General features: G+C 35.8%; 1 long non-coding RNA gene across 1 annotated transcript in view; it reads right to left on the minus strand.

Moving 5' to 3' along the window:
* LOC137226592 (uncharacterized) overlaps positions 1–16,750 on the minus strand; it is a 135,828-nt gene extending 119,078 nt beyond the window's left edge. The window contains exon 1 of the long non-coding RNA XR_010944416.1: positions 16,715–16,750. This is a non-coding gene — a long non-coding RNA (uncharacterized lncRNA). The remainder of the gene's footprint in view (positions 1–16,714) is intronic.
* Positions 16,751–21,390: the final 4,640 nt, after the last annotated feature.

Genomic DNA, 21,390 nt, shown 5'->3' on the forward strand with positions numbered 1-21,390 from the left:
GCATAATTTTGGTTAAGTCAGCAAAGCTACTATGTTGTAAGTTATAGATGTGGAAACACCTTAGAACATAATTCTAAAAAAAAAAAAAAAAAAGAGAGAGAGAGAGAAAGATTATTAAGAGTCCAAGAGTCCATTTACAGGTGAAATAGGTGGATTGGTAAAGAGGTAAAGAAGAAAGAAGAAAAGAAAAGACTTAGAAATAAAACAGATGGAGAGATGAAATTTGTAGGAATGTGTTGGGAGATAGCTGCTGGTAATTTGACAAATATTAACAGACAGTCACCATGAAAAAAAAAGAAACTGCCCAAAGTAGATAAATTGCAAAACATTAGACCATTAAAACAGCTCAAGCATTTCCAGGAAAGAGCTGGAAAGGCAAGTCTAAAAACTTCTGGAATGCCAGGAATTAAAAAGAGCAGAGAGTAAAAGGACAAAATTTATTATCAGTTTTCTGAGAAGAGTGAAGACAGGGTTAATACAGACTTTTTTTTCCCAGGTAAGGGGCACCAGGCTAGTAACCCTGATTTTACTACCAAATAGATCTAGCATAGGAGTGATAGAACAGGCTTCAACCCTAGAGACCTACTCTAGGAGTGGCATGATAGCTCTTTAGAGTTAAGGGAATAGTTGATGGGATGCAAATTATGATGGCTTTTTTTGCATGATATTAAAAACTATACAGGGACCACCAAATGGGATTTAAATTGAGCTAATGCTGTTTAGAGTTGTTATTTTAATTTTTTTTTTTTTTTTTTTTTTTTTGATATACGCGGGCCTCTCACTGTTGTGGCCTCTCCCGTTGCGGAGCATAGGCTCCAGACACGCAGGCTCAGCGGCCATGGCTCACGGGCCCAGCCGCACCGTGGCATGTGGGATCTTCCCAGACTAGGACACGAACCCGTGTCCCCTGCATCGGCAGGCGGACTCTCAACCACTGCGCCACCAGGGAAGCCCTTTAATTTTTTTATAAAAAGATGTGAGGTATAAATTAGAAATGTTCCCTTTGACATAAGAGGAAAAATATATAAAAACATGTAACATAGTGAAAATGTTAAGCAATACATTAAAAATATAGAATTTTCTAGCCTATGTGTCATATTTACAAAATTGCTCTTAGCCATTAAAGAGCTGTGGCAACTCATCTAATATAAGCCTTCCCCCCCACCCCCCATTTAGGAATTTTGTTACTAATCAGGCATATTCAGGTACTCTGAATTTGGCTCTTGCAACTTTTTCTCATCTTAACAAATGCATTTCTTTTTGGCCGCTTTTATTCCTTTCTAAATAAAATGCTTGTTTACATTAATACTGACTAAATTACAGCTTGCTTTCTTTTGCTCAAGTCTGTCACCATACAATGATAAGAGGCTTGCCAATTCCAATAATGTGTCACTCTTATTATTTTTTATCTGTAAAGAATTCTAGGATTTGAGTGGAAGCAATAGTAACAAAAAAAAAATGATAGAACTGAGAAAGATGCTCTTACATAATATAATAGCCTTTTAAAAAGTCATGATGTGAAATTCAAGTTGATAATATTTGGCAAAAAAGAACACAAAAACAATGATAATCATTTTCACTTGTAGTTTTGAGAAAACATGAAACCATTTCATATCTTATATTCTTAGGTATCAAATGACTATTCTGTAGAAAGCTCATTTAAGAAGATAAGTCTGAATTAGAACCAAGCTCTAATTTTGTTTCTATCATACCCAAAAGAGCTCCTTTCTATAGTCAAAAACTATTTGTATTAGATTAGTGTACTAGTGGTTGTAGAGAAAAATAAGTATTTGGCTAATGGCTAATAAATTCCTTAAATTTGTAACTGCAACTGTAAAGTCATTTTGACACTGGTCAATGACAAGCATAGGCACAATGAAATAGTTACTATAACATTATTAATGGCCTGCTATATCACTTTATATTTATGCTCTACAAGCCTTCCACAGCACCACGAACAGATAGTCACTGAGTAAACAATTTTTTGATGATGAAAATTATTATGTGCCAGTTTGGCTTTTTGCATATTTCTTTTATGACAAAATGGGTCTTAGCATTAGATGTTTCTTCTTCTAGGAACATACATCCTCAGATATTTATATGGTTGATTCCTTTGCATCATTTGGGTCTCAGTTTAAAAGCTTATTTAAAAAATAAACAAATGGGACCTAATCAAACTTATAAGCTTTTGCACAGAAAGGAAATTATAAAAAAAGAAACAAATGAAAAGAAAACCTATGGAATGAGAGAAAATATTTGCAAATGATGCAACCAGCAAGGGCTTAATTTCCAAAATATACAAACAGCTCATACAACTCAAAATCAAAAAAATATACAACCCAATCAAAAAATGCACAGAAGACCTAAATAGACATTTCTCCAAAGAAGATATACAGATGGCCAACAGACACACGAAAAGCTGCTCAACATCACTAATTATCAGAGACATGCAAATCAAAACTACAATGAGGTATCACCTCACACCCGTCAGAATGGCCATCATCAAAAAGTCTACAAATAATAAATGCAGGAGAGGGTATGGCGTAAAAGGAACCCTCTTACACTGTTGATGGGAATGTAAACTGGTGCAGCCACTAGTATGGAGGTTCCTTAAAAAACTAAAAATAGAGTTACCATATGATCCAGCAATCCCACTCCTGGGCATATATCCAGAAAAGACGAAAACTGTACTTTGAAAAGATACATGTACCCCAATGTCCATAGCAGCACTATTCACAATAGCCAAGACACGGAAGCAACCTAAGTGTCTGTCAACAGATGAATAGATAAAGAAGGTACATGGGCTTCCCTGGTGGTGCAGTGGTTAAGAATCCGCCTGCCAATGCAGGGGACATGGGTTTGAGCCCTGGTGTGGGAAGATCCCACATGCGGCAGAGCATCTAAGCCCGTGAGCCACAACTACTGAAGCCCGCACACCTAGAGCCCATGCTCCACAACAAGAGAAGCCACCACAACGAGAAGCCGGCGCACTGCAATGAAGAGTAGCCCCCACTCGCTGCAACTAGAGAAAGCCTGTGCGCAGCAATGAAGACCCAATGCAGTCATAAATAAATAAATAAATAAATAAACAAACAAAAGTACACACACACACACACACACACACACACACACACACACACAGGAATATTACTCAGCCATGAAAAAGAATGAAATAATGACATTTGTAGCAACATGGATGGACCTAGAGATTATTATACTAAGTAAGTCAGAAAAAGACAAATATTATATGATATCACTAATATGTGAAATCTACAAAATAATACATATGAACTTATTTACAAAACAGAACCAGATTCACAGACATAGAAAACAAACTTATGGTTACCAAAGGGGAAAAGTGGAGGGAGGGATAAATTAGGAATATGGGATTAATGGATACACACTACTACCTATAAAATAGATAAACAAGGATTTACTGTGTAGCACAGGGAACTATATTCAATATCTTGTAATAACATAATGGAAAAGAATCTGGAAAAGAATATATAAATATCTATATATATCTGAATCACTTTATTGTACACCTGAAATTGACACAATATTGTAAATCAACTATAGCTCAATAAAAAAAAAAGTTTCTTTCTTTGACCACCAATCTAAATAATCTCCCAGTTATTATTTTATTTTCATTTTAGCATCTGTATTAGGTTGCTGGGGCTGCCATGATAAACTACAACAGATTGAGTGGCTTAAGCAATAAAAATTTATTTTCTCACAGTTTTTGAGGCTAGAAGTCCAAGCATAGTTGGTTTCCTCTAAGGCCTCTCCCTTTGGCTTGGAGATGGTTACCCTCTTGCTGCCTCTTCACATAGTCATCTCTTTGTACATACGCATCCTGTTGCTGTGTGTGTCCTAATCTCCTCTTATAAGAACACCAGTCCGATTGGAGTAGGGTCCACTCTGAGGGCCTCATTTAACTTAATTACCTTTTTAAAGGCCCTATCTCCAAAGACAATCACATTCTGAGGTACCGAGGTTAGTGCTTCAACATGTGAATTTTGGGGGGACACAATTCAGCCCATAACATCACTTAAAATACACGAAACTATAACATTTATATTTACTTGTTTATTATCTTTCTTCTCTCATTAGAATGTAAGCATCATCATATACCTCAACTATATTACTAATTTCTGTATTCTCAGCAATTAGATCACAGCCTGGTACCTTCAGTATGTATGTGTAGAATGAACAGATAAATGAATGATAAAATGATTTAATTATCAAATCTTTCATATTTATACTACCATTAAATTTTAATAATTTGACATTCAAGAGTCATGAAAAGGAAGCATTTACTTTTTTTAATCTTAAGAATGCTAAGTAAATATTATTTTCCACACATATTCAAGACTCTTAATTTATAATTAAAAGATATCTTATGTTTACTGATTATATCTCAGAATCAGAAAGTAGTGAGAATCTACGCCCTATCTTCAAAACAGATAATGTTGCAAAGATTTCAATCCGTTCAAAAGGAATGAGTGTCTTTGGGAAGGTTAAGGCAGAAAAAATCAAATATTTTTCTCTACTAATAGTGATTGCCACCTCTGTGAGCTAAGAAAACTAAATCATGACTGTGACAGACACTACTAGTTGCTTTCTTTATTAACAGAATCCATGCTTTAGGTGAGTACATTGGTCACTTATATAAGTGACTGCATTTCTTAGCATCATTTGCTGCTGAGTTTATGGCCATCTGATTTAGTTCTGGCCAGTGAGGTATTGGGTTGACCAAAAAGCTCCTTTAGTTTTTAAGTAAAAATAAGACACATTTTTCATTTTCACCAAGAACTTTACTGAATAACATATTCACCATTTTGTTCCACCACCTTCTGCCATTTTTCAGGCAACTTCATAATTCCATCTTCCCAAAACTTTTTATCTTTTTGAGCAAAGAACTGTTCCAGGTGTCATTTACAGTCTTCCAGGGAATTGAAATTTTTTTCCATTAAGAGAATTTTGTAAAGACCGTACTAAATGGAAACACAAAGGTGCAATGCCTGGTGAATACAGCAAATGAATCAGAACTTCCCAACAAAGCTGTAACAGCTTTTCCCTGGTCATCAAAGAAACATGCAGTCTTGCGTTATCCTGATGAATATTATGCATTTTCTGTTGACTAATTCTGCATGCTTTTCACAGAATGCTGCTTTCATTTGGTCTAACTGGCAGCAGTACTTGCTGGAATGATCTGTTTGGTTTTCCAGAAGGAGCTCGTAATGGAGGACTCCCTTCCAATCCCACCATATACACAACATCATCTTCTTTGGATGAAGACCAGCCTTTGGTGTAGTTGGTGGTGGTTCACTTCGCTTTCCCCACCATCTCTTCCATTCTACTTTATTGTACAGTATCCACTTTTCATTGCCCGTCACAGTTTGTTTTAAAAACAGAACATTTTTGTTATGTTTCTGTAGAGAGTTGCATGAGGAAATACCTCAAGAAGGTTTTTTCGTTTAACTTATGTGGAACCCAAACATCAAAGCGATTCACATAACCAAGCTGGTGCAAATGATTTTCAATGCTTGATTTAGATATTTTGAGTATGTCGGCTGTCTCCTGCTTAGTATAATGTTCATTGTTCTCAATTAATGTCTCGATTTGATTGCTATCAACTTCAACTGGTCTACCTGACAGTGGAGCATCGTCCAGTGAGAAATATTCAGCACGAAACTTCGCAAACCACTTTTGACACGTTTAATCAGTCGCAGCACCTTCTCCATACACTGCACAAATCTTTTTTGTGTTTCAGTTGTGCTTTTACCTTTCTTGAAATAATAAAGCATTAATATGCCAAAAATGTTGCTTTCTTTCTTCCATCTTCAATATTAAAATGGCCACACAAAAATTCACCAACTTTGATAAGTGTTTTTTTAAATGCACACTGATACGACAGCTCTCACAATACAATCTAACAAAATTGTTTCAAATGAACTTAAAGACACTACTAGAACCATCTTACAGAAAAAATTGAACTAACCTTTTGGCCAACCCAGTATATAGGAAAGTGTTCAGTGATACATCAGGAGAGTCTCCTTAAAAACAAAAGAGGGTTGAACCTTTTTTCTTCTTTCATTTTCTTGCCTGGAAGATGGATATGAAAGCTAGATTCCAACAGCCACCTTGGACCATGAGATTGAGGACCAAATCCTAGGAGTGGTGAAGTATTGTGCTGGAAGGAAGGAGCTGGCATCTTTTATGACTTTATGGAGCTGCTGCAGCAGCACTGGACTCCTTTAATCTTAATTTAATGAATGTGAGAGAAACAAAATTGTTTAAACTACTTTTATTTAGGGGTTTTCTGTGATTTTAACTAATATAATGATCAGCATCTCTTTCTATAATATTCATTAAAAGCCTGGATAATCTTCAACTGGGTAGTGTCTATGATCTTTGCAATCCTTGCCTTGCCCGAAGGTTTTTTCTTAAAGCCACACCTTTAATGACTTTAACATTGCAGCACTGACTTCCCTAGAAGTCCCACATATACCTCTGCTGTACAAAACAGCTTAAGTTTACAGAGTTTAATTTTCTTTTTTCTCTATCTTTGAGGGCAGTCTTATGCACTCCCACAGCACCATGAATTAACTCTTAACTTACCACAATGTATTATAATTGGCAGTTTACTTTTCTGCCTTTCTCACTATACTGTATACTCCTGGGAATAGGAGCCTTGTTTACTGTTGTATCCCTAGCAGTTTGTGCAGATCCTGGCTAAGTATTAAATGCTCACTTAATGACTAAATAGGCTTGCTAATATTTTATCTATCTATTCATCTATTTTTCTCATATTCCAGGAGAGGTGTATTAAAGGCAGGTTTTATTACAATTCCAATGGACTGAGTTAAACGTTATTCATGATACTGTAGTGCTATTTAAACCTTTCACAGAATTTGTAGTGCCTTAGTAGTGGTTCTCAAAGTGTGGTCCTGTACCAACATCAGCAGCATTATAGCTCTGATGAGACTGTTTAAGAGGCTAGATATAGTGATAAGGATAAACAATGCTACATAGTCATAGGGAGACAGTATGGCATAGTATTTAAAGAACACAAACTTTGAAATGAGGACTAAGATCAAAATTCCAGTTTTACTACTACTTCAGTGAAGTAACAATTCTATTTTATAGAAGTGTTATCAGGATTAAATGATTTAATAATCAAATCACAAATGCATATTTTTAAAGTGCCAACTTCTTAATATGGCATATGGCACATAGAAAATGTTCAATAATTATTAGCCGTATTGAGCATAGTTTGCTACTAGTAGTTTAACAAAGAACTCACTGTCACATTTTTTTCATCTTTCTGTCTAGTACGGGCTGCTCTCTTTCTTTGTTATTTTATCAATAGTGCATTCTATGATGTACTGGTTTAAGTGGTAAAATTTGGCAACAGCTTAGATTCCCAATTTACTGATAAAAATTAATGACCAATTGTAGGGTTTCCCTTGTAAAATAGATCTATATCGACTTTGCAAAGCAGTATGTTTGTTTTTATGCCTAAGTTCTGTTGGCAAAAAAATAATTATAGAGAAACTTTATATTTCAGACCTTAAATTTTGAACATATATTTATGCATTAACTGTAAATTTTATATATTTTTAAAAAGATTTCTTCTCTAGAAATTAGGCATTCATTTTCACTATGAAAATAAAAACTATTTTCAATAAATTCAAGTCTACAAGAGTTTTCACTTTTTATCCCTCAAAGACCAAGAAAAACAGCTCTTAGTAAAATCTCATCTCACTGTACCAAGTGAGAATATCAGTCATTTAGTAATCGGTTTAATATAACTCTCTCAGTGAGAGCAAAAATAGGGAATTATTAGAAGAAAACTTATAAACTTAGCATGACATGGGAATAAATAACTTGCATCCAATTTATCATTGTTTTTGTGCATTCACTGTACTGTAATCCTATATTTTGGGAATCCATTCACTATGATGAAACACCCAAAATTCATTTGCACAACTTTTCACTAAAATTAGTAAATAAAGTGGAACAACATATTTTTTCAAATTGTCATCATAATTACAAGGGAATTAAATCTGTTAAAAAATGTAGATTGAACTTTGTCCTAATTGGTTTACATTTAAAGATTCTTTGATCTGTGATAACAGTAATATATATTAACATGTTGCATTTTAAAGTGACACTGCCTTTCATTAATCAAGTGTCTGTATGGTTGATTAATTTGTACAAGATTTAAATTGCTATGCAAATTTATCATTCATAGCCATGATCTCCATTTACATATATGTTAATTATGGTAAATGTAATCTTTTTCTGAATCCTCTGGGCTGCATACTAAAAAGACAAAGTGATCAGAGTGACTACTTTTCCTGTTACAAAGTGAACTCTTACTGTTACTCAGTACCGTCTGTTGTAGTTGTCAAAGCTAGGCTAAAAACATTATAATATTTTCTGCTGAAGGCAAGTTCAAATTCTAAAGATGGTATTTCCTTTTCAAGTGATTTCTTTATTAGGCAGTCACAGCATTTATGCAAACAGAATTACTATATTTATTTACTACAGTATTTAGTATTATTTCTGCATGCTGCCAGATATTTCTTTTGCTTTGAAGCATTTTCCTGTATTAATTCTATTATTAATAAGCACAAGATAAGTTTTTAATATATCTGTAAAGCAGAATGACTTGAAGTTAGTTGGAAAAGTCTTTGTAATAGAGTTAACATTAATTGTTAGAAATAGAAACATTTGAGGTTACAAAATAAGACTTGGAAAGATTCTGTTAAAAAAAGGTAATATATGAAAGTACTGAAGGCTAAGAGATTAGATTGATCTTTTTTGCCTTTGCAGAAAAATACTTAGTGCTTGAGAAAAATGAGTTGTTGATAGTTTTTATCATTTTCTAGCCAAGCGTCTAAATAGTCAAGATAAATGTAAATGTTACCATCTATGACACTAAATTCCTAATGTACGTTTTTTCCTATGGGGCTGATCCCAGAGTATTGTGTGAAGCTGGAAACACAGGAAGTGTGGGTCTGGCCTTACACAGTGCCACTATTGGTCTTTTCCTTAGGAATGTTTTCTACAGGTTTTCCCAAAATCCAGGGCATGCTAACCAACAATTATTTTATTATTTTTATTTTTTAAGAAATACTTTCCATTTGTTCTCCAACAGTGACCTTCTCTCTTAGCAACTACTGATTTGGACAAAATTCTAATACATTATAAGTGAAAAATGATATGGTAACTAATGTTTTAGGTGACTATATGATAGGCCTTGCTAGGCAAATGTTGGAAAATTTAATTATTCCTATTAAATGTCTATAATTTTATGCTTAAATTGTTACTATTTACATAATATATTCACTTCAAGAGAAGCCTCATTTCTTAGTCACAACTTAATAGAATTAAAACACCCATCTTGGAAACCTTTGCAAGCATAGCACCTCTGACTACCTGACGAGGCTATATTTAAAGACACTTATTTGACAATTTTCTTACAGTCAGCCTAATCACAAGAGAAACAAACTAATATGGCACCTGTTCTGATAGATGTATGTTGTACCTTTCATCCCCTGATCTCAGACCTTGCAAAGAAGCAACACTTCCCTCACCACAGAAATGCATCCACCTCTAAACTGGAAATAGCAAAAGCATAGGACAGAAGATGAGGAATATATTATCCAACTAAAATTACAGAGAAATTTTAAGTAGGCAGAATATAATTGCCCAATTTGGAAATTAGCCAGGACACAGGGTTTAACATCATCTTTACTCTTTTGAAAAGTGCCATGGGATTTTTAATAACTGCTGGTGGTCAAGACCTTGGTTTTACCCTCATCCATTAGACGACACCTCCAGCAGTGCAGTGCCCCCTCATACCATGCTGGGGCATCAGTTCAGTACTGACTCAGTGAAAATTGTGCCACCTACTGAATCATCCACAGCTCATCTTAGAGTGCCCTGGCTTTTAGGATTTTCTCTGGAGAGCTGTTATGAAAGATGGGACCAGGCTCAACGATGCTTTATTTATGAGATTTCAAGGTTTTAAATGGTTAAGATCTCAGACCTGAGTTTTACTTTCAATTTAAGCCAACAGATTTTTCATGATTTTTCCATACTCATGGGCTATAATTATGGTCTGAATGATTTAACTATACATTATATACATCTCTCCTTGGAAATAAGGGAATAAAGACAATAACACACATACCTATATAAATATGTTTATATATACTGATACATTCAATAAAAAGCAGATTCCCTCATTTGTAATATATTTGATTCTTTTAAAATGGAATAAGTACCACCCTTTCACTGAAAAAAAAAATCCATGTAAACTATATTCCACAAGGAGTTTATTTTACTTTCTAGATTTTTAAGAACCTAGGAACAAATATTTTAAAAAGTAAAAGCAAATCTTGGAGGGAGTGGATTTCACTGGCCAAGTAAATAAATTTTTGTAAAAGAAAACCTTTATTCTAGCTTTCCAAATAAAACCTTGTCATCTACAAAAGAATCTCAATACAGCTTAATTGTTCCAAAAATAACTGAAAGAAAAATCAAGATTTTTAGACAAAAGTCAGATACATCCAAACATAAATGGTGAAACACTGATGCTTTCTAGTCTCTAGGCTTCATTTTACCAATTTTCTTTAATGTGTGTACACTGTATACAATTTGTTTGGGGGAAAAAAAAGGGCTCATGGTATTTTCAGAAACCTTGGTCTTTGAAATGATTTTCAGAAATTCTTTTCTGGCTGCTAAAAGTATCAGTATCCTGGAATTGACAAACTGTTTCTGAAAATGTTTCTTGAGGTGTTACTTCTGGAAATGACATTGAGTAAATCCTGTTGGTGTGTGAGAAAAACAGAGTTGGAAATGATTATAAAGAATAGATTGAGATAATATAGCTGAGGGTGCAAAATAGATTCCAACATATCCCTGTGTTTTTGCTCACTCCTGTGTCAAGGATTCTCAACACCCCCCCCCCACACACACACACCATATACATAATCTTCTATTTTCCTTTTCTGATCTCATCAGTTTCTAACTCTATCATCTGTTTTTCCTTTGAAGAATAATCTATAATGAGCAATCCTTGTTAAACAGAAAATCTTTCTCAACTCAATCCATTTCCCAGAATTCCCTTACATTGTTCGGCTATGACTTGATTATTCCTTGCCAGTAAATTAATAACTCAAATATTCGAGGGTTGGAGGTCAGGGAAAGAAAAACTATTCCAGGCAACTTAAGTCTGATTTGGTGAATTGCTACTGCTGTGATATAGTTAATATGCCTCCCTAAGTGCCTGGTTTGCTACCAGATGGAAATATCAATCACTTATTTTCATTATCAACACAAAAATCACGATGATAGATAGTCTTCCATTGTAAAAATGAAAATCTGAGACACAAAAACTCTCTGGCTAGGTCGAATAGCTCCTAGCTAATCCACGAAAAGGTCTGTGTAAACTGTAGACTGTCATGGCTTTGATACTATGTTTCATGTTGAGATGACCATAACCTTCTACAGAGTTCAGTTAAAAATACAAATTGTCTTTTATTTTCCAATCAAACAAAACAGTGCATTTGATTGTGAATTTTTTCCATTTAAGTACTGTTTTTCTAGTATTTTATACATTTTTTCATATATAATATAGCTGTTTTGAATTCCATTATATTTTTGTTTCTAATGTTATTTTCCTTTTCTCAAAGTATCATTCTCTAAACCATTGTTTCCTTCCCTAATGTTCTTTCTTCAGGCTAATTCCTAACTTCCAAGTACGTTTCCAAAAGAAGATAATCTTGGCTAAATATAATTTAAAAAAAGAGAGAAAATGTAATCCTTGGAAACAATCAGCTCAGCTGTAATCTGTCAGTATTTCAGCTAACAAACACTAGGGTCTATTTCTATCAATGATTATCATAATTTTTTTTTTTTTTGCCGCGTTGGGTCTTTGTTGCTGCACGTCGACTTTCTCTAGTTGCAGTGAGTGGGTGTTGCTCTTTGTTGCGGTGCGCGGGCTTCTCATTGTGGTGGCTCCTCTTGTTGTGGAACATGGGCTCTAGGCGCGTGGGCTTCAGTAGTTGTGGCGTGCGGGCTCAGCAGTTGTGGCACACAGGCTCTAGAGCACAGGCTCAGCAGTTGTGGCGCACGGGCTTAGTGGCTGCAGCATGTGGGATCTTCCCGGACGAGGGATTAAACCACATAATGTCCCCTGCATTGGCAGGTGGATTCTTAATCACTGTGCCACCAGGGAAGTCCTCTATCAATGATTTTTATATATGTGTACAATAAAAAGCACATTTGTCCTTCTAATCTTTTATAAGTAAGGCTACCTCGTAAGTATAAGAAATTAAAAAATATATACATAAACAACCATAATGGACGCTCATCTTGCTAATTTCCCCAATTATTGTTAACTGAAATTTATATGTTTCTCTAATGTATTTTTCTCCTATTAAACCATTAATTCTTTGTCAATGCGCTTCAAACAAATGATTGTACCATATGGTTGATTCTGATAGTCATTACCTTGGCCTCTTCCTCTTAGATTATGAAAATGAGCCGACAAAGGACATATGATTTCCTATACCCAATATGAACCAAATATTTTCCTCAGTGAAATTCTTATAGTCCTAGAACCAGGTCATCAAAATTTTATAGAAATTCCTAATCATAAAATCTGACAGATTAAATATATATATATATATATTTTTGCGGTACGCGGGCCTCTCACTGCTGTGGCCTCTCCCGTTGCGGAGCACAGGCTCTGGACGTGCAGTCTCGGCGGCCATGGCTCACGGGCCCAGCCGCTCCACGGCATGTGGGATCTTCCCGGACCGGGGCACGAACCCGTGTCCCCTGCATCGGCAGGCGGACTCTCAACCACTGTGCCACCAGGGAAGCCCTAAATACAGTTTTTAAGCTAAGTGTTGAATATATATATTAGTCATTCAAACTGTATTAAGGCATCATGAATAATTTGTTTTCAAAATGAAAACATAAGAAAAATAAGAAATATCAAATGAATAAATTCCCATACATATTGGGTTAAATATATGTTTATGATATGTCCACATCAAATTCCTAGAAACTCTAGGATATGTCCCAAAGATATGTCCACATCAAATTCCTAGAAACTCTAAATGTTACTATATTTGGAAAAAGATATCTACAAATGTAATTAAGATAAGGTTCTTGAGAAGACCATCTGGATTATCTAGGTGGGTCCTAAATCCATAATGTGTCCTTAAAAGAAACACACAGAGGAGAGACACATGACAAAAGAGGAGGAGGCAACAGGACAGAAGCAAAGATTAGAGTGATAAGGCTACAAATCAAGGAATGTCAAGGATTAAAGGCAACCACAAAAAGTTAGGTGGAAGGCATGGAACGGATTTTCCCCCAGAGCCTATAGAGGGGCATGGCTGACCTTGATTTCAGGCTTCTAGCCTCCAGAACTGTGAGAGGATAAATTTCTGTTGTTTTAAGCTACCTGATTTGTGGTAATTTGTCAGAACAGCCTCAGGAAATGAACACTATACAATCTAGAGATTACATAGAGATGATCAGAATTTCTAGAGCATGACCATTCTCTTTTTCTTGGTGAAAAGAAATCACTTCCTTCTAATTACAAAGTTACAGCACTCACAGAAAGAACTGTTATATTTGAATTTCAATAATATTTAGACAACAAAGTAATGTTTCACAATTGTATAATCTGTACTGAGGTACACAATTGTGGTAATGATACTGGCACAGGAAAAAGTCAACTAGTAAAACCTATCAAACAGATGAGTGACAGTATGAAGAGTTTATTTCATGCATTTAATATACAATGTTATCAGAAGCCAGTGGATTAAGAGATCAAAATTTCCCACTAGAGGTAACATCCACCCATAAAAGCTAATACCTCTACTTTCCTCATAGTAAGTACAGAGGTGAACTATATAATAAAATTTTATAAACTTGAACCACAATCATCCCAAAGGCCCTGAAGAGAAAAAGAGATGACATGTTTCAATAGCAGAGAGCAAATAACAAAACCCCCAAAACTCATATGTGTTTAGAATGTGATGTGAGGGAAATGGAGCACCTAAAAAGAGGTCTAAGAGATCAGCAAGATCCAAACCATGCAGGCCTGGGTTCCTGAAGAGATAACAGTCGCCTATACTAAGTTAGTGAAGTAGGACCCTATCTTGGGATACAGTCCCTATTTTATTGATTTTTATGTCCTTAAATTCTAACAATGTTCCTAGGACACAGTGAACATTGTTATATAGTCTGAATGGGCAAATTAATTTTACAAGTAAGACTTCAATGTTCACTTGACAACAGTTTATTTTTGATCATCCTCAAAAACCCACTTAGTTCTGGTTCCTTCCACTACATGGTAAGTTACTTAAGATCCTTTCACTATTATATCTTGGCAAGTAGTAGTAAATGCTCAAGAAATATGTTGAATGAATAAATGAAACACCCAATTATTTTTCAGTGGAATATTTGGTACCTTTTTGGTAGTAACTAGGAGATCAAGGCTGAACTAGCTTGGGCTATATCATATGCAACTGGAATAGTAGTTAGTACTGGCCTTAGTGACATAGCTTGCCACTGCATGTGAACTATCTTGTTCTTTTTTTTTCTTTTTTTTTTTTTGCGGAACGCGGGCCTCTCACTGTTGTGGCTTCTCCCTTTGCGGAGCACAGGCTCTGGACGCGCAGGCTCAGCGGCCATGGCTCACGGGCCAACCCGCTCCGCGGCATGTGGGATCTTCCCGGATCGGGGCACGCACAAACCCGTGTCCCCTGCATCGGCAGGCGTACTCTCAACCACTGCGCCACCAGGGAAGTCCTATCTTGTTCTTTATAAAGTGTCTTTTGGCTCTAAGTATGGATTTTCCTTGGCCTGATCTTCTTACCAGGCCTCATATCTCTACCAAGCCTAGGCTATTTGCTATGTGGCTTCTATCCACAGTCGTGACACTAAAATTTCTTATAACTGACAAACTAATTACGATTACAAATGCTCCCTTAAGGCATTATACTAGAAAATAGTTTGTTAGTCTAATTCTAGCAATCATACATCAACGAAATAAACTTACATTTTAATGTAGTATTTTATTTATACTTTTCACTAATTAAGACTCTTTCAATTTGTTAAATTAAATGTGCATAATAATACCATTACACAGAGAAAATCAGAATTTCTAGAGCATGACCAGAATGTCTCCTTTTCTTAGTGAAAGGAAATCAGTTCCTTATAATTACAAAGTTATAGAATTCACAGAAAGAACTGTTATAATTGAAATTCAGTTATATTTACACAATGAAATAATTTTTCATATTTGTATAGGTTGTTGAGGATCATTTCAGTTGCAAACTGATTCAAGCTTTTATATTATAGTCTCTTTAGTGTAAAAATTACAAAAATAAAAAGGTATGTATACAATAGGAAGGGATGTACAAATGTACATGCATAGCCAAACATATGCTGAAATACTTAAAATACTCAGATCTTTTCTCAACATTATAACATTAAACAATTCTTTCTCACCCCCAGAAAATCCTATCCTTTTGAGACAAAAATACTTATCAGAATTTAAAATTTTCATACAAGAGTATGGTTATTTATTTCTGTATGTCTTGAGAGTTATATTCAAGCTTAAGCTGAAGCTTTAAGATAACAATAGTGTAAGATCTAGGGTGAAACAAAAGAAGGGGGAAAATCCCAGAAGTTCCCAGAGGTACTGGGGGGGGGGGGGGAAGGAAAGATAGGGGAAATGAGGGAATCAAAGAAAAAAGAATGAAGATTCAAGGATGGGTAAATCTCCTCTTTACTTAGCTTTTCAAAAGGTTTGTGATAACCAGCTTTTGTGTAAATGGATTTGATGGCTCTGGGCTGAAGGTGACTGACAGCTGAATCTAGGCCCCCTCGAGAAGTGTCACCCTGGGGATTGCCATTGTTGCAGACTGTTTCTTCTGACTGACCCAGAAGAATCATTATCTCAAGGGGACTCTAACATCAGCCCGCCCTGCTCCCCAAGCAGCCTAAGAGCTAGAAGCAACTTAGTTTCTCTCTTGGCAGTAATTACAAAGGCGAACAAGGGGTGTAACTGAGTTGAGCTTAAGTCTTTCTTCAATCCCCAATTAAAAAAAAAAAAATTAAAGTAGTCAAATATTCAAAGATTTTTCCCAAGCAAAGATGTCTGATGCTTTGTTGTTGGAAAAATAAACAGACCTCTGTGTCCTCCTCAGGAAGCGCTTAACTGAAGAGGGTATTTGTAGGTAAATGTTCCAGTCTTTTTTAGTAAAGCTAATGTGTTTACTTTGGGGCTACTCCAGCTACTTTGTTACTAGTCAGCTAAAGTCTGGCCATACTGCTTTAATATCATATAAAACAAACTCCTTCCAAATAGTGTTGTCACAACAGCAAGTTAATAGGGGTATTTCACCCATCTAGTTACAAGAGTTCTGCCCCCAAACCCTGTCCTCCCCGTGCCACCAGCCAGCTCCACGGGTCTGACCCACGCACTAAGGTGGCTGCCTGGAAGGAGGCAGTCTTTTTCTTCTTCCTTTAAACCTCTAAAAAGGCTCCACAGGTACCATCAGGGTAGTAAAGTTGTTACCATAACCAGACTAGTTATTTGAAAAATTAAAAAGCTCATAAACTTAGCAGGAGGCTATAACCACAATTAGGCCACTCTTAACTGCTGTACCTCACAAACTCCAGTCTCCGGCAGAGTTCCGTCTCCACCTGAATTCGGTCTCCAGCCTTTCCGCCGGGGAGGGGGGGCGGGACTTCCTGTCCGGGGAGGAACCAATCAGAGAAAGGAATGGGAACTACCAGAGGGTTTCTGAAGCCGTGCGCTCCGTTCGCGATGTTTCTGTTTGGCTGAAGGCTTCCTTCAGGTAAAGAAACACATGAAACAATCATTTTTGAAACTAAATCTTATTCTTCCTTAATGAAAATCAGCAGGTTTTCAATTGTCTGTGACTTAAAGTAATTTGGAAAATTTTCGTGAAACAGCGTGAGGGGTTTTTCATGCCGGACTCATTTGGTTCTTGGTTCCCACTCTGACCGCAGGTGTTTGTATTTAATTTTTCCTTACTCTTCTTTCTCTTGTTTATATCTCCTTATTTCTATATCAAAATACTCTAGAAAGTAAGCACCGTGAGGCTAGGACTTAGCATAATGCCTGACATACTAAGGCATCTATATATATTTGCTAAATTTTGATCCCTGCTTTAAAATGAATTGTTCTTAATCACTTCTCGTTTTTTCTAGTAACTTATTTTTACTTTAAAAAAATGTCATTTTATTGTTTTCCCTTAAGAAGAGATTATTGTTAAGTCGTCTTGGGATGTATTAGCCTTTGTGGGTTATTCACGCGTGATCGTTTGCAGAAATGTTTTTCTTTCAGATTTGTAGTGGAGGCAAGTGGAGCAAGGTAGTGAAAGGTAGATTCTTGAACTTGGAACTAGAATCTTGATTCAGTCGCCTGCAAATTACTTAACATCTCTGAACTTCAGTGGACTCACCAGTAAACATTTTATAGCAGGGTGGTGTATGAGGATTTAATGAGATAACATGTAAAATTCCCTGGCTTATCGTAGATATTCAGTAAACAATGCTTTGGATAGAAAACATTTGCGATAGTAAGACAATTTCAAAGTAACATAGAAGCTTAAGAACCTAACTGGAAAGCAAGAATTCTCTCCTTCAGTTTCAGTAGTACCACTGGTTGGGATATGACTCCAGGAACATTACTTAACTTCTGTGTCTATTATTAGCATTTGTAAAATGGGGTAATAAATTTTAGCCACTTGGCAAAGTCCCTGCGTACTGTTACAAACAAGACAAGCTCAGAATGGAATCATTTACGCCAAGCCTTACCTCACCAAGCTGAGACTTAATTACAGTTTTGGTTCTCCCAGAAAGGGGATCCTAAATCAGTCAATCAGGAATCACATGCGAGCACTAGCTAGGCAATCTGCCTGATAGACCCTTGCCATCCCTAAAGGAAAGTAATCCTGCAATAACCAACTGGCTTTTTGGCCTAGTATAACTTCCTTGTTCCTGCTCCCATCTGCCTTTAAAAGTGTTTCATTTTGTACAGCTCCTTGGAGTTCCTTTCTATGTGCTAGACTGGATGCTGCCTGATTCGAATCCATTTTTGCTTAAAACAGCTCAAAGTTTTTAATATGCCTCAGTTTATTTTTTAACAGTACATTAGATACATAGTGTAAACCACCGTGGTGATAAAGAATATTGTATAAGTCAAATGTTATTCTGTTTTGTGTGATAAAATGCTGTTTTAGACAGTAGAATGAGTTGGTATGCAAAACATTATTGTGTTAATTAAACATATGATTGTGTTAAATCATTAGATTAATTTTCCCTGAATATTCTGTGATCTTTATATTAGTTACTATTAACTAACACAGCTTGACAAATGCTTCTATTACTTGATTTGTGTGTGGTGCTATTTTCGTTGAAAAATTATTCAAAATACACTGGCTAATCGGAATGGTATTCAGGAGCTTTTAATGTAGCTTTAGACAGATCAGACCAGCTTGTGAATGTTTTTCTGAAGTCTGAAATAATGACCATGTTCAGTTCTTGGTCTAGCAAAAAATATCTGGGCCAGGCAACCCCAAGAAGGTTGCAAATTCCAACTCAGTAGGAGACTGACCTATTCCTCAGAAATATCATACTGCTGTCGAAGTCCTATTCCCCCACCAAACACATAACTGAGCTGCAAATAAAAGTTGGGGTATCATTGTTGGAGATTGAGGAATGAAGAAGAATTTATAGAAAAGGGAAAGGTGGTCTGGTAACAACTGCCTAATGAAGGGGAAAAAAACCAGTATAGTGATTAAATCAGATGTACTGTAGATTTGCCTTGTTAATTTTTAACTTTGTTTAGCTGTTTCCTTTCCTATTTGACCTTAGAAAGCTGTTCATCCTGTCGTGTTTATTTATTTATTCGAAATAAGGGTGTAAGGTGCATACTTTTCAGTTAAAATACACTATTTTTTAAAACCTCATATGTGTACAATATATGAACAATTTAAATTCTTTATACCTGTCTCTTTCAACTTGCAGTATGCCCACTGGGTTGGGCAAAAAAAAAAAAGGAGGAGAATTTAAGCAGAATCACTGTCATCTCGGGACATACCTTTCCTAAATGATTACCCCCTCCTCTTCTCCCTCTTGTATTTATTTGCTTGTTTGCTCTTTCTATTTGGGGAACAGTGTTAACAGAAAGCTCCCTAGTAAATTTTATCTTCACGGAGGTGCTTGCCAAGGTAGGGTTTTGGAAGACAATTCTTGAGAAAAACTCAGAATGAGTAAAGAGGGCTCTTCTCTCCTCTCTCCATTCCTAGGGAAGAACAGAGCTAAATATATAATAGTTATAAAAATTAGGCCTAAGTTTATGAGCAGTTTGAAATCCCAGGTAGAGCTAGAATGGTATAGAGACAAGGCCGTGGTCGTGGAATTGGAAGACATTGGTGTCAGGCTTGGCCGCACCACTTACTAGTGTGTGCCCTTGGACAGTTTATTTCACATCTCCCAGCCTCTCAATTTCTTTGTATTTATTGTGGGATACTATCTATTTCGTATACCTCATCAAATTGTTATTGAAATCATATAAAATTATATGTGTAGAACAATTCTCTCTCTCTCTCTCTCTCTCTCTATATATATATATATATATACACACACACACACACACATACACATATGGAAAATCCAACTTGGTAGTTTTCATAATGTCTGAGTAGAAGTTCAGGAAACTCTGGTGGAGTCTATGGAGCCAGCCCACAGGCAGATCTGTGTTTCTCCCTAGGACAGCAGCTCTACTTTTATATATTTTATAAGCTGATGACAGCTTTCTTTCATTGATTTTTAAAGGACAGAGTTTTAAATGTACATATAACAGATATGTTCACTCTTTAATCATAATAATATCAACTGCAATGTGTTTAACACTATGTAGAAAGCATTGAAAACATCAAAGATACAGGCAAGGATGTTGTTGTGAGGTGGGCCAGATGACCATATTTTAATACCTTTCAGACTTTTTGGTCTCAAGACTACTTTATACAAAATTACTGATGACCCCAAAGAGATTACCTAGAAAATCCCCCCAAACAGAAGAATACACATGCATACACATTCCATTAGCCTCCAGAGTGATGATGTCATTATATGGCATGTGGCCTCTGGAAAGTCCACTTGAACTCTCATGAGACAGTGAAAGTGGAAAAAGAAAAAAAAGTCTTAGTATTATTATGAAAATAAGTCTGACCTTGTGAGGCCCCTGAAAGAGTCTTAGGGACGCCCAGGGGACCCGAGACCACACTTTGAGAACCACTGGCATATTATTTTGAAGGAAACACCAAGGTACTGAATTATACATTAAGTCGGGTGTGTATTTTTTCCATCTCTGCTTCAGGCTTAAACGAAATTGGAATGATGAATGAGATTTACTTAAAGCAGATGTTATAAAATGTTTTCAGTAATATCTTCACTCTTTAAACCTGTGTTTTAAGATCTTTTTAAAAGTTATGTTGGGCTTCTTTCATTGAAGCATGGCAGCCACTTTTCTCTTCCATGAAGCAAAAAATCAACCACCAATTTCAGTTAAAATGGAATTTGGACCTCTCATTTACTCATTGACAAAATGTTTTGATTTGATTACTTATTATTTTAGGTCTGTGTATTCTGAAAAATGAGTCTTCGTCAGTCAATGAAGCAGCATTTCAGAAAGTTAGAGGTATAGGGCCTCATCACACAGATGTACATACTTTCCTTTAATGGAGTGGCTTTTATTTTAGGTCATCCTTGAGAAAAGCATTGTAGTAGTGATTTCTTTAAACAATTCATTATAGTGCTTACTTAATATTTCAATAATACATTTTAATTGGGCACAATTTGCTCCTTTTGTCTAAAATTTTTTTAAGTTATCTGCCCATTTATAAGCAAAGACAAAAGCATGTCAGTTCCCAAAAGTACTTTCTCTGCTTCACTTTGAGGACATCTGTAGCCTGAACAGTTTTTAGTCCCTCCCAATAGGTCTCCTCTCAGCTGCTCTGTGTTTTTACATCTCTCAAGAGGGGTTAATTCTTTACAGCTGTATCCTGCCTTCCAAGAATCTAACATGTGCAAATTATTAATCTTTTTCTATTGCTACAGTAAGTCCCCAGGCCATAAACACCCCCTACCTAAAACTGGCCCTTTTCCAAGAAAAACTTTAGTATTCTTTCCCTGCAAAGATAATTTGGTCTCCTTTGGTTTACATTGTTATTTAGAACAATTGGTAAGATACAAGAATTTACTTCCAAACAGTTATTTAGAAATAGAAATTTAATTTTTAATTTTAAACCT

This window comes from Pseudorca crassidens, chromosome 6, assembly GCF_039906515.1.
Source record: "Pseudorca crassidens isolate mPseCra1 chromosome 6, mPseCra1.hap1, whole genome shotgun sequence".
NCBI lineage: Eukaryota > Metazoa > Chordata > Mammalia > Artiodactyla > Delphinidae > Pseudorca > Pseudorca crassidens.